At 37.0% G+C, this 12,631-nt stretch overlaps 1 protein-coding gene across 6 annotated transcripts in view; it reads right to left on the bottom strand.

Moving 5' to 3' along the window:
- Positions 1-12,631, bottom strand: part of HTR1E (5-hydroxytryptamine receptor 1E) — a 105,016-nt gene that overhangs the window by 80,186 nt on the left and 12,199 nt on the right. For all 6 annotated transcript variants that reach the window (XM_007484295.2, XM_056818569.1, XM_056818571.1 and 3 more), the window contains one exon: positions 4,685-4,817. The gene's annotated coding sequence lies outside the window, so the exon portion shown is untranslated. The remainder of the gene's footprint in view (positions 1-4,684; positions 4,818-12,631) is intronic.

Genomic DNA, 12,631 nt, shown 5'->3' with positions numbered 1-12,631 from the left:
TGCCAAGGAGTTTCATATTCCAATAGAGTTCTTACTATCAGTAGGAAATTTTTTCAAGTATGAAATTTCCCAATGGGGAAATTTTCAACATTCATAAGTCTAAGAAATTTTAAGGTTTACACCTCTCTATTCAACATGTAGCATATAAAATATGCTACTTTCTTATCTTACTCTGCTCCATGTACTCTGTGATCCAGTGACACTTCCCTCCTTGCTGTTCCTCTAACATGAAATTACATCTCTGGAATCCATGCCTTGTATCCTCCATATCTAGACTTCATTTCTTTCTTGGCTTCCCTGAATTCCCTCAAGACTCAGTTCAAATTCCATTTTTTTGTAAGATGCCTTTCTCACTTCCCTGATAATGCCTTCCCTCTGAGATTCCCCTCAACTCATCCTGTGTAGATCTTATTCATACATAGTTGTTTGCATGTTGTTTTCCCCATTTGATTATGATCTTTTTGAAAGCAAGGATTTTTTTTTTATATTCTACAGTGTTTAGTCAGGTGCCTAGAACACTGTAGATGCTTAGTATATGTTTAATGACTTGACCTGGGCTGCCTTGCCTTGGGCATGGTTTCTGGTACTTGTCCACCTCCCACCCCCCAAATCCTAGTTACAACTGGGTTCTTACATATAAAAATGTTATAATATTCATATTAAGACATCTGTCACTCAGTGTTTAGAGCACTGGTTCTAGAGTCAGGAAGATCTGAATTCAAATCCAGTCCAAGACATTTCCTAGTTGTGTCACTTTGGGCAAGTCTCTCTATGCCCAAGAGAAGCAGTCAAGTGGCTTAGTGGATACAGTGCTGAGCCTAGTGTCAGGAAGACCTGAGTACAAATATAGCCTCAGGTTCTATCCTGGGTATGATTCTCCAACAAAAGAACCCATTGGAGAAGGAAATGGTATCCTTGCCAAGAAAGCCCCATGGATAGCTATGGTCCATGGGAGTGACCAATAACAAATAATCAGGACATACACTATGATATGGAGGTGTAACGGCAGGTGGGTAGTGGCAGAGGTTCCTTAAACCATAGAGAGGAGTAAGGGGGAGACATTGCAAGGGAAGAACAAGTTCATCAAAACCCTGGGATGTAAATTCTCTGAGGGCTTGGAGAACCCAAAGTTGCCATATTCTGATATTTGCTTGTGTTCATCATGGCAACGAATCAACTACATGAGTGAAAGGCTTTTAATACATGTTATAGAAGTATCTTTTGAAGTATCAACACTTAACCTGAAGAATACTCAGAGACATGGTAGCTGTGTGCAAGTATTAGAAACGCGGTCATGCATTCAATTTGTTCTGTTCGAATTCAGAGGCTTGCTCTTGAATACAATTTCCTAGCCATTGGAGATGCCTAAAATTAGAATGGGTTAGCTCAAGAGATAGTGGGTTCCCCTTACTTGGAGGTCTTCATGTAGGGGCTGGATGGCCCTATGCCACAATATTAATTCCTGCTGTAAATCAGATGGGCTAGGTGACCCTGTGAGGTTCTTTCTAACTCTCATCTTCTCTGTGTCTATGATTTAGTAAATAGAAAAAAGCCCCAGCTTACCCTGGGGAGCCATTAAGAGAGTGTGGGAGAGAATCAGAGAAAATAAAATCTTTTTTTTTTAATAACAAAGTAAACTAAATAAGATCAAAGGAAAAAAATAATCCTCAGGGCAAAAGATGCTCTATTGCCCAAATAATCACATCAGGAGGTAAAATTTAAGTAATCTGGAACTTGCCCTCTTATTCCCAGGGAAAGTCTAATACCTGCCTCTTCTGAGCAGGAATTCTCCCTGAGTAGGTACCTTGAGGTCTTTGAAAATCCCTGACTTTCTGCCTTCTGCCTAAGCTCTATTGAATAGACTTAATTAGGAAGGCTTAGGTCCTTATGGTTTGTTGAATGCTTTTGGTGGGGTTGAGGGATACCACTGTTTCATGTGGTGGCAAATCCTTTGTTGCTTTATATATTGAAAGACAAAGTAGACATAGAATGAATTAAACTTACTTTGGAGTTTAGTTACCAAGGCTTATATTAGATAGCCTATTAACCCTTGAACCTAGAAGGGTCAATCCAATCTAATCCAGGGCAGAAGAGTCTTTTGGGAGCATCATCAGAACAATTTCTAGGCTGGCAACCATGAGCTAATTTCTATTTATGGAGTATCAGGCATAGTAAACATCTAAATATTTACACTCACCTTAAAAATAAGGCTCCTTTTATGCATCAGTTTTGTGGATCTGTGTTCAGGTTTTCCTTTACTACCTATACTTGGCCCAATGACAGGTAGTGTGATGTGGGGTATGCTTGTAGATAGAATATTAAGTAATAGGAATAATAAGAATACTGGGAATAGTCAGTATTACAAAGCACTTTAAGTTTTGCAGAGCCCTTTCCAAATATTTTCTCAAATGAGATAATATTTACAAATATTATTTATAAATTTACAAATAAAATTTACAAATATTTTCTGAAATGAGATAATATTTGTAAATATCTCATTTTTTCAAATGAGATAATATTTGTAAAGTTCTTTGCACAGTGCTTGGCACATAGTAGGCACTTAATAAGTACTCATTCTCTCTTTATCCTCCAGCAACTCTAGGAGTTAGGTGTTCTATTATCCCAATTTTACAGATCAAGAAACTCAAGTAGAAAGAAGTTAAGTGACCTACCCAGGGTCACACAGATAGTGTCTGAGGAGGGATATAAACTCTGCTCTTACTGAATACATCTAGCACTCTTACTGGTATACCACCTAGCTACCTTTAAGGTAGCTGTCAGGATACAGCAGCTCAACAGTGATCTGTTTCTAAGAAACAGATATTAACATGGATGGAGAATGGTTCTTCATGGGTTAATTTTCCAGACACCTCCTGAAATGGTACTCTGGACTATTTCTTGCCAAGGGCAAGTCTTTCCAGAGAACACTTGTGACAGTTAGATAAAGGGGTAAAAAAATCAAATTAAAATAAATCTCTTGCAGGCTCTGGGGACCAAATGACTTTCATTAAATAGCAGCTGGAAACCTACTAAAAGAAGAGCAGTTGCTCAAAGGATGTTTCACATTTGGAAGAGGAAAATCAAATGATGGGTGAATTCTAGAAAAAAAAAGCAGGGCAACTCTGATACCTTCTTGGGGGATAAAGTGCTTACCATCAGTTGAAGAGTTTATTTTCCTGGGGTACAAAGACATTGTGCTTATTTCTTGTTCCCACTGGGTTTGTATGAACCCTCACTGATACACTGTTATTGACAAGCTAACTTGCAATAGCATTAAGAAATGTTTTGACACTATTTAGAAGCTAGTTTTGGTCCCATGCTCTTTCAAGTGGTCCAGTAAGAGGCTCCAAAAGCCCCTGTGCCATTTAAAATGTTGTATTGCTTTTGTATATATTCAAATTATTCAACTTCTTTAATTAAGGCTGATCATTTTCCATTTTCTAATATATATTTAAGTAGACAATCCAATATTTAATGCTTTCCCTCTAGTGTATTTTTATTTGAGCTCTGACTTATACATTTCCCTTCCATGCACAATTTATTTTTTTGCAAGAATATAAATATATGGGGGGGGTGGCTCAGTGGATTGAGAATGTTGGAAGAGAATTTTGTTGCTTTAACATCATCTCTTAGTGACCTGGAGGTCAAAGACCACTGAGTATATTCAGGTATAGATAAGCCCTCATAGAAAGGAAGTTAAAGAACCCAGGAACCAATGAGACAGGAAACTGATTCCACAGGCATTGCCCCTTTGGGCAGTCTAGGCAAATTAAGAAACTATGGTTGGTTCCTGAGATGTGACATGTGAGAGAAAAGAGCTTATAAGTGGTGACCAGGAGGTCTTCTGGCTGGACCATGGAGGCTGGATAAACTCTTGTTGGCAGTGAACTTCAGTCCAACATGGTGGCCAATAGATTAGTAAGTTAAATACCTTTCTACCTCTTTTCTACATCTCCCTCTTTTTACTATTACTACTTTGATTTAATAAAGTTATTAAAGTTACTAGCAGCCTCATAATTTTAATTTTAATCATTATAAGATTCAGGCTTAGAGATGGGAGGCCCTGAATTCAAATTTGACCTCAGACATTTCTTCCTAGCTGTGTGACTCTGGGCAAGTCATTTAACCCCCCAATGCTTTGCCCTCACTCCTCTTCTGCCTTAAAACCAATATACAGTATTGATTCTAAAATGTAAGGTAAGTGTTTAAAAAAAAAGAAGAAAGAATATAAATATATGTAAAAACAAGTGTTTTAAGATGGCTTACATGATTGGTTTAATAGATCACATTGGATTAACTACAAATACCTCAGATTACAGCTTTTTCCTATTCTTATTGGGTCTTTTAAAATCAAACACATGATCACACTTTATAACCTATATTAAATTGCTTAGCCTCAGGGAGGGGGGAGTGGAGGCATGGAGGGAGAGAATCTGGAACCCAACATGTTAGGAAATAAATATTAAAAGTTGTTTTTACTTGCAATTGAGAAAATGTAACATATTATTGAAAATATGTTTTCAAGTAAAAAATATCAGTGACAACAGTGATTCACATACGGAAATGTCATATTAAACAGTAATATCTTACAGTGGCAAACATAACAATTACATAATGGTAGTAATGGTAGGACTTTCTCAGAAGTCTCATTTCAAAGCGAATGCATTTTAAAATAATTTCTTACCTTGATTAGAACCAGTTGAAATTTCAAAAACAAAATGCTTCCTACAAAGAATGTACACACTTGTTCCGAGGCTGTTTTGGGTAGCACAAAGGAAAGTGAAGATTTTGAGATTGTTCCTACAGACAGCCAAGAACTATAAAAGAAAAAAAAATCCATTTATTAGGGAATATTGACAGCATTACATTTCTAATTTTATGCACGAGAAAGTTAATGCTATGCTAAGCAAATTTTTACTTTATTTGTTCTTTAATGTAGATCTGGCAGTGTTGGAACCTCAGAAAGTGTTCCTGAGGTTTTGCAATAATGGCTATCATACAACGATGTGGGAAATAAGGTTTTAGGTCCTTTACACTGGAAGGCTTCTTTCTGAAATTGAGGGGAGTCATTTATAAAAAGACAAATGGATCATTCTGGGTACTCAAAAATAAAAAGGGATGGGTGGGGAATTTTGCCTCAAAGGATATTGACCTATGAAAGTAAAGAACTTGCAACTCTACTTCAGTGTGGGGAAATGGAAACAAAAAAAAAGGAAGTGACATATCCTTTGTTAGCATCACCCCCTCGGGTATGGTCAATGTTAGACCTTGGACATTATCTAGTCCAATCCCACTACTTTATGGCACATCTAAAGTCATATACGTAACCAGTTACTAATATTCCAGTCTACATCAGAACCTAAGTACCCTGGCTCACATTCGAAAGCTTTTTCTACCGTGTTCTGTGCTCTTTTCATAACCTTTCTAAGGAGGAATATTGTGAGGCCATCAAGAGTTCTTTCACACAAAACACACACTTGGGACATTTTTAGTAATATATATTTTAGCTGTCTTAAAACATTATCTAAAAATACAGGTTAAAACAAAGCATGGCTTTTACTTAGTAAGATATTTTTAAAAACCAAGGTTAAGTGGTATCCATTTTCTGCAACAAGATGGTTGGATTTGGCTGCTGTTCAAGGAGAAGACCTGCTAAGTTTCAAGAATGATAATTAGGATATAGTATTTGTAGTTGGGAAATGCTTTATTTCCTGTATTCAGGTATGGAATTCATTCCTGGGTGGAAGGTGGAAGGAAGGAAACCTCACAGAGTATTTGTATGCTCATTTTCTGTATGTTAGGTTCTGGCAAAGCCAAACATGAATTTTGGTTTATATTTAAAAGTGAACAGCTGACTTTCACAACACACACACACACACACACACATATATTCACTGAAAGCTTTAGGTAAAGTGGATTCTGCTAACTGGTAGCTGAATCATTTGAGCCATTCATAATTAGCTGCTGCTTCTATGAAATATATTGTTCATGCTGAAAACCAAAACCACAATGGAGTATAAAAGAATTTCTTTTTCACTCACTTGGAAGGCAGTGATTTGTGGTGATTCAATCAATCAGAAATCAACATGTGTGAAGTGCCCACTATGTTTCACGTAGGGGGTATAAGGAAGGTAAAAGACAGTCCCTGTTCTCACAGACCTTATGGTTTAATGGGGAGGCAAAATACAATCAACTATGTACAAACTATACACAAGATGAATTGATGAGCTAGGGACCATACTAAGTCCAAGGAAACACTAATGAAGTAGAGAACTATGAAACAGATAATTCACACTTGTCTGAAACAATTTTTTTTAGCCAGAATGATACAGGTAATCTTCCTCCAATATACAACTTTCATGAATTTCTACTCTGAGGTTTCATTATGGCATGGAAGTTATTCTGGGTTCTTGAAGGCTGTGCCATTGGGGCACAAGCTCTGGCATGTCCAATCCAGAATATTGACAGAGAGAACAGTCCTGGTTAGACTCCAAGTCTGCTACCTAGCAACAGCATAGCTAAGTAAGGAAAGGCTCATTACCACCAATGTTTTGGCTTAGACAATAAAATAAAGGCAAAGACAAAATGGTGGTCAGTTCCATGTGGTCCAGTGGAAGCTGGAGAGAAAAGGTAGGAAAAGATGCAAAGTAGAACAGAGGAGACAGCATTGGAATGGGTGTCATGAAAACCTGAATTCAAATCCTGTATCAGTTTTTTACTAGCTCTGAGATCTTAGGAAAGTTGCTCTGTTCTCTCTCTCATAGTTTCAGTTTTCTCACCTATAAAATGAAGGGTTGGACTTCTTGACCTCTAAAGTCTTTCCCAGCTCCAAAATTATGATACTATGACACAGATTTTCTTTTAACAACCTAAAAACATTACTTTACTATAAGCACTCTATGTAATCTTTATCCACCAATTAATTGAAAGAATAAGACTATAATATATTGATAAGTTCACAATAAAAACACAAGCTAAAGGACTAAGGTCAAGAATGGCTCATAGGTGCCTCATGGAGAGACACAAAGGAGTTGGCAGAATTGATTTCATTATTTGAATAGAAACAAGAAGAAGCAAACATTATTCATAGAATATTAGGTCATCTTATTATGCAGTGCTCATTTTTAATATAAGAAAAAGTTTCCATGAAGATAACTAGAGTGTAAGAGCTAACTTCTAAAGGAGAAGAGGAAGAGGCAAAGGAATTCTATGATGAACTTTAAAAAGATTCTCTAAATTCAAGCCTGGAAATGAAAAAAAGGGGAACTTTTTAGATCATTTAGGAATCTCACATCTGGATATCACAAACATTTTATTTAAGAAGAGGACAGAAAGGTGCTGTACACAGATAGCCTTGAACAATATCACAGAAGAAAATGAATGACAATTATACTTTGATCAACAGGAAAAAGCTGGTTGCTGATATGAAAGTCATATTCAAATCGACAGAATGTGTACAGTCAGACCATCAACAGGTTAGTGAAAAGTAAAAGTAGTTACCAAATTAGAAGAAAGTCCAAGATCATAAGACAACATGTACAATTCTAATGGCCTCTATTTGATTTGGTCAAATAAGCTATCAGTATCCCAATCTGGGAAGCAGCAGAAGGCAAAGATATAAACCTGAATCACCACCATTTCCTGAGAAAATCTGAACTGAAATAAATTGCTGCAATGAGGATACTAAAAAACCCCCACAGAAACTACTTGGTAGAGTAAATATTTTATCTCTTTGCCAACTAGAGAGAGAAGGTAAGCATGGTTAACACCAGTTTAGAATACAAAGTCATTTGTAAAACATCATGGAGGATAATTTTCTTGAGCATTACTTCTAGATTTTTACCAAGGACTTATTCAAAACACACAGACCTTAATGCTATTTATCTTTATTGTTACTTAATTTCTGAGGGACATGTTATTAACACATATAAAAGAAAGGTAGATAGTGAGGAAAACACAATCAGCTTCTAGAGAATAAAATTGTTAGCACCGATATAGCACTTTTTAAATAGATAATAAAAATTGAGTCAGTTCACTCTGTGTCAAAGGGTTGTTTTGTAGGTTTTTTGCTGAGTAATCATAACAGTAATCATAACAGTGTGATCACAGGACCCCAAACTTAGAGCTGAAAGCAACTTTTGAGGTCACCTAGATGGATCGCATCCATTTACAGATGAGAAAACAGGGCAAGGTAAATTAAGTGGTTTGTTTAAGATCAAGATAGCAATTGAATCAGGATTCAAACTCAGGGCAAATGACTACAAATCTAACATATATACCAGAAGTGTACCTGGCTTCAATGAGGATTTAGAGCTGGAAGCAACCTGACACATGATCTCATAATCTCAACCTTTGTGATAAAGAATGATTCTTCTTTGTATCGCAAAATGATCAAATAATCAAACAAGTTAACATATATAAAGAGCTTTGTTAATCTTATAGTACTATATAAATGTGAGCTCTTATTTTTAAAAATAAATACCTATTTAAATTACAAATGGATTTGATATAAGGTTTCCAGTGTGATGGAGTAGAGAGAGGACTGGATTTGGAGTCAAAACATTTGGATGCAAATCTTCCTTTTGTGATTTTGTGCAAGTCATAGAGCTCTTAGTTTCTTTATCTGTCAAATGAGAATATTGGCCTGGTTGGTTAATCTTTAAGGTTCTTTCCAGCTTTCATCACTTAATATTAAATAGGACCTCCCTATATGCATTTACCAAACAACTTCATTCATGAAAATCCAAAGTATGTACAAATTTTCAGAAGCATGCCTACTGTGTAAAACAAGATAAACCTGAAATGTGTTCTTATTATGTCCCAGTCAGTCATTTCCTAAGTGTGAGGAACTCAATGATGTGGAAACTCCTTTCATTAATAGAGTTATTGTTGATATTTAGTCATTTAAACTGTGCCTGATTCTTCATGACTCTATTTGGGGTTTTCTTGGCAAAGTTATAGGGTGGTTTACAATTCTTCTTCAGCTCATTGTACAGATGAATAAACTGAGGCAAAAAGGGTCAAGTGACTTGCCATGGGGCCATATTTAAACTTAGACCTTCCTTGTTCCAGGATCTATCCACTATGCCACCTAGCTTTCCTCACTAATATGTACTGATAACAATCTTAGAGAGTTGCTTGGGGACATGGAGAAGACTAGCAACTTGATTATGCCCAGACATCTGGCATGCAAGAAAGGCAGAATGTGAATACCAGTCTGACACCAAGGCTGACAACTCTGCCATGGTGTCCATCAACATATTATATGACACATGTAAACATACATACATATATATATATGGAGTCATATCAATAGGTTTAATCATTGTGAATCATACTAATCAGTTTACTTGTCAGGAAAAGGTGAAGTAGGAGGATGGCAAAGTAGAATAATAAATTGCTACCACCACACATAAGGATTCATATTTAAAAATTCATTTTAATTCAAAAAGTATTTATTAAGCATATGCCTCATAGGGGCAACCAGAGGCTCAGTAGATAGAGAGCCAAGCTTGGAGTAGGGAGGTCCTGAGTTCAAACTTCTGTACTGTTTGACCCTGGGCAAGTCACTTGACCCATTTGCCTAGCTCTTGCCCTTCTATCTTAGAATTATTACTAAGATAGAAAGTAGGGGTTAAAAAATGTAGCATATTCTAGGTAGTGTGCTAGGAAGATAAAAATGAAACCTCAAGGAGACTTCTTTAAGTAACCTATCCTATTCCTATTCTATTCCATGGCATTTTCCAATTACTGTTATAGCAACCTGTCCTTACGACAACCCTACATGGTAGGCAGGACCAGTATTTGTCCTCCTGTTTTAAAGATAAGGAAAAAAAGATGACCAAAGAATTTAAGTGACTCTCTTCAAGTTACCCAGGAAATCAGTGGGAAAGCTTGGTTTAAAATCCAGAGCTCCCAATTTTTAATTCAATGCTCATTTATATTTTCTATATTATCGCTGGATAAGCAGCTAATACTAATAAAGGTAATTGAGTCTTATTACTATTTTCAGCTCTAAAGGTCAAATGTATTTTATCAAAGTTGGTTATGTTTAATCCTTCACCGAATGACCACTACATCATGCTCTTTGTTAACTTGTTAAGCCTGTTAATATAAACCAAAAACTGGGTCTTCTGAATGAGAGAAATATACTTTGGGCATTCTCAAGGTAAGTCTAGAGATCACTCAAAACCTAGCTGGACTTGGTGTGTATGTGACATGCATACCATCATTGCTGCTAATTGAAAGGAGATTGCTTTAGTCCAAAGGTATTCATTTGCTACAGAAGAATACTAGACACAAGTGTTACATACTCCAGGACATCAGAAAGCCATGCATAGAATTATTCCCTTTAGTTGTTGAGATGAAAAACTAATTAAATCGACTCGTGAGCTATGAGACTTCTGACTTCTCTGAAGTCATTAGGCCCATTACATTTTTCATTCTTACAATCAGAGAATGGTAGAGCTGAAGGGACCTTAGAGATCATGCACTTCAATTCCCTCAATTCATTTGCATGTGAGAAGTCACACACTGGGTCTAATACATTTTCCCCTAATGCTGCTGGCATCAAGCAAGGTGTCTGGGGGCGTAAGAAACTTGTTTCCTGTGACTCACAGATTATAGGTGGATTAAGTTACCATAATAGTTTGGAATCTGTGAAATTGAACATGTTATCAATGTGACTGTGCTGGCTACTACCCTGAATATAAATTTTAAATTGTTTGCTCTCTCTCTCTCTCCCCATAAAGGTGTTTTAAAATGGGCTCAAAACAAGTAGCAGAGTAGTATAATGGATAGGGTAGTGGATTTGGAATCAGGAAGAACTGGGTTCAAATCCCATCTCAGAAGTTTTACTTCCTATGTGATACTAAGTAAATTGCTCAATATCTTGGTACCTTGGATTCCTCATCTGTAAAATGAAGGGTGCTGCATTGATTCAATGAACTCTAAGGTCTTTTCTAGTTCTGAATCTGTGATAAAAAATTAAATGAATTCTTATTAAAATTTGATGAAAGATATTTATTAAGTTGAGCAAGATCATATTAATAGATTTAAGTTTGATTAAAATTTATTGGAAGTGGGGATGAATATGAGGAGGGAAAAAAGATGGTGTTTACAAATGTTTAAATTTCAAATTTTCATTCCAGTGTATCAAAACTTAATTTAATTCAATCTAAGTTCTATACCGGGGTGTATGGGGTGCTCAGGGAGGGGTAGTATCTCTGGTATGGAGGGCTTGTCATGCCCTCCTAGGGCAGTTCTCCAGCCTCTGACCCCCACCTGACACCCACCTCTCACTTGTGGCTCCCAGTAGCTGCTAGCATGCGGCAGCGGCCACAACCCAGGCAATGGCTTTGACAGGCTGGCTAAACCTTGTGAGGGTAGCCATCGGGTCGTCGACCCCTGGTGAACCAGGGCTTTGCTCACCCAGCATGTGAAGACTGCTTCGGCTAAACAGACGGAAGAAACCAATAAGAAGGTTCAACGGCTGAGAGGGCGACGCAGCAAAGACTGTGGAGTGCTTAGGGCGTGTTGGAGCACAAAAGACAACACAGCCATCCAATGCAGCTGAGGAAGTCTCCAGATGTAATGACTTTTCGTGCCAATGGATCTAGGCTTCCAACGCCGAGAGAGTAGGACTGGCTCTATGCATCGACTTTTCCACTTAAATCTCCTTCACGCACAAGTGTCTTTGTGCACACTCATCTATACACCATAGATGAAAACACACAAAGATAATTGTCATTCTCGGTTACCGAGAGACTACTACTATACTATAAGTTCTATACTTGTATTGCGGAACCTATGGCACACCTACTGAGGTGGGCTGCTCTCCTTCCCCTCTCCACCTCACCTGAGGACATTACTTTACTTTCCCCTCTGCCCATCAGCCCAGTGGGAGTGCTTCCTCCCTTCCCTGTCTGGGGCAAGGGGGCGGCTCACATGTGGGATGAGGGTTCAGTTTGGACACTCAGTCTCTAAAAGTTTTGCCATCACTGTTCTATACCATTTTTCAATAAGCTTATTGCAAGTAGGTCCTCTCCTGCCTCAAATATTCTTAAATCTTAAATCACTTTGTGGTCGCTTTTGTCTCCACCTCATCCTCACTTGTTTTGTACTTATCTATATGTAAAAGTTACTTTTCTAATCCAATGCCCTCAACTTTAGAATATAACCTTCTTGTAGGAAGAAATTATGCCACTAAAAATAACCAGCATAGCCACAGCATTTAGACTTATGTTTTATCATTGTTTTTGAATGAATACATACAATCAAAAGTTGAGATGCTTCTGAATTATGTGACTTTTTATTTCTAAAAAATAAAACTTTTATTTCTAAAAACTAAAATATATTTTTGCTAGATTTATTGTTATTGTTACATTCCACACTGTGGCAATAGGAACACACACACAAATGCTTTAAGTATATCTCTCAGATTTTGAGGGAAACCTTATGTAACTAAATCTTTAAAGATGTTTATAGTATAAGAGAAACATTTTCTTGCATTCTTCCATTATCTACCACAATTATGTAACCAGTGAACTTAGATTTTATTAGTAGCAGTAGTAGTAATAATACCTAACCTTTACATAGTACTTATTATATGCTAGGCACTGTGCTAAACGTT

This window comes from Monodelphis domestica, chromosome 2, assembly GCF_027887165.1.
Source record: "Monodelphis domestica isolate mMonDom1 chromosome 2, mMonDom1.pri, whole genome shotgun sequence".
NCBI classification, from domain to species: domain Eukaryota; kingdom Metazoa; phylum Chordata; class Mammalia; order Didelphimorphia; family Didelphidae; genus Monodelphis; species Monodelphis domestica.
Note: the sequence above shows the minus strand (reverse complement) of the source record. Positions and strands in the feature narration are given on the sequence as shown.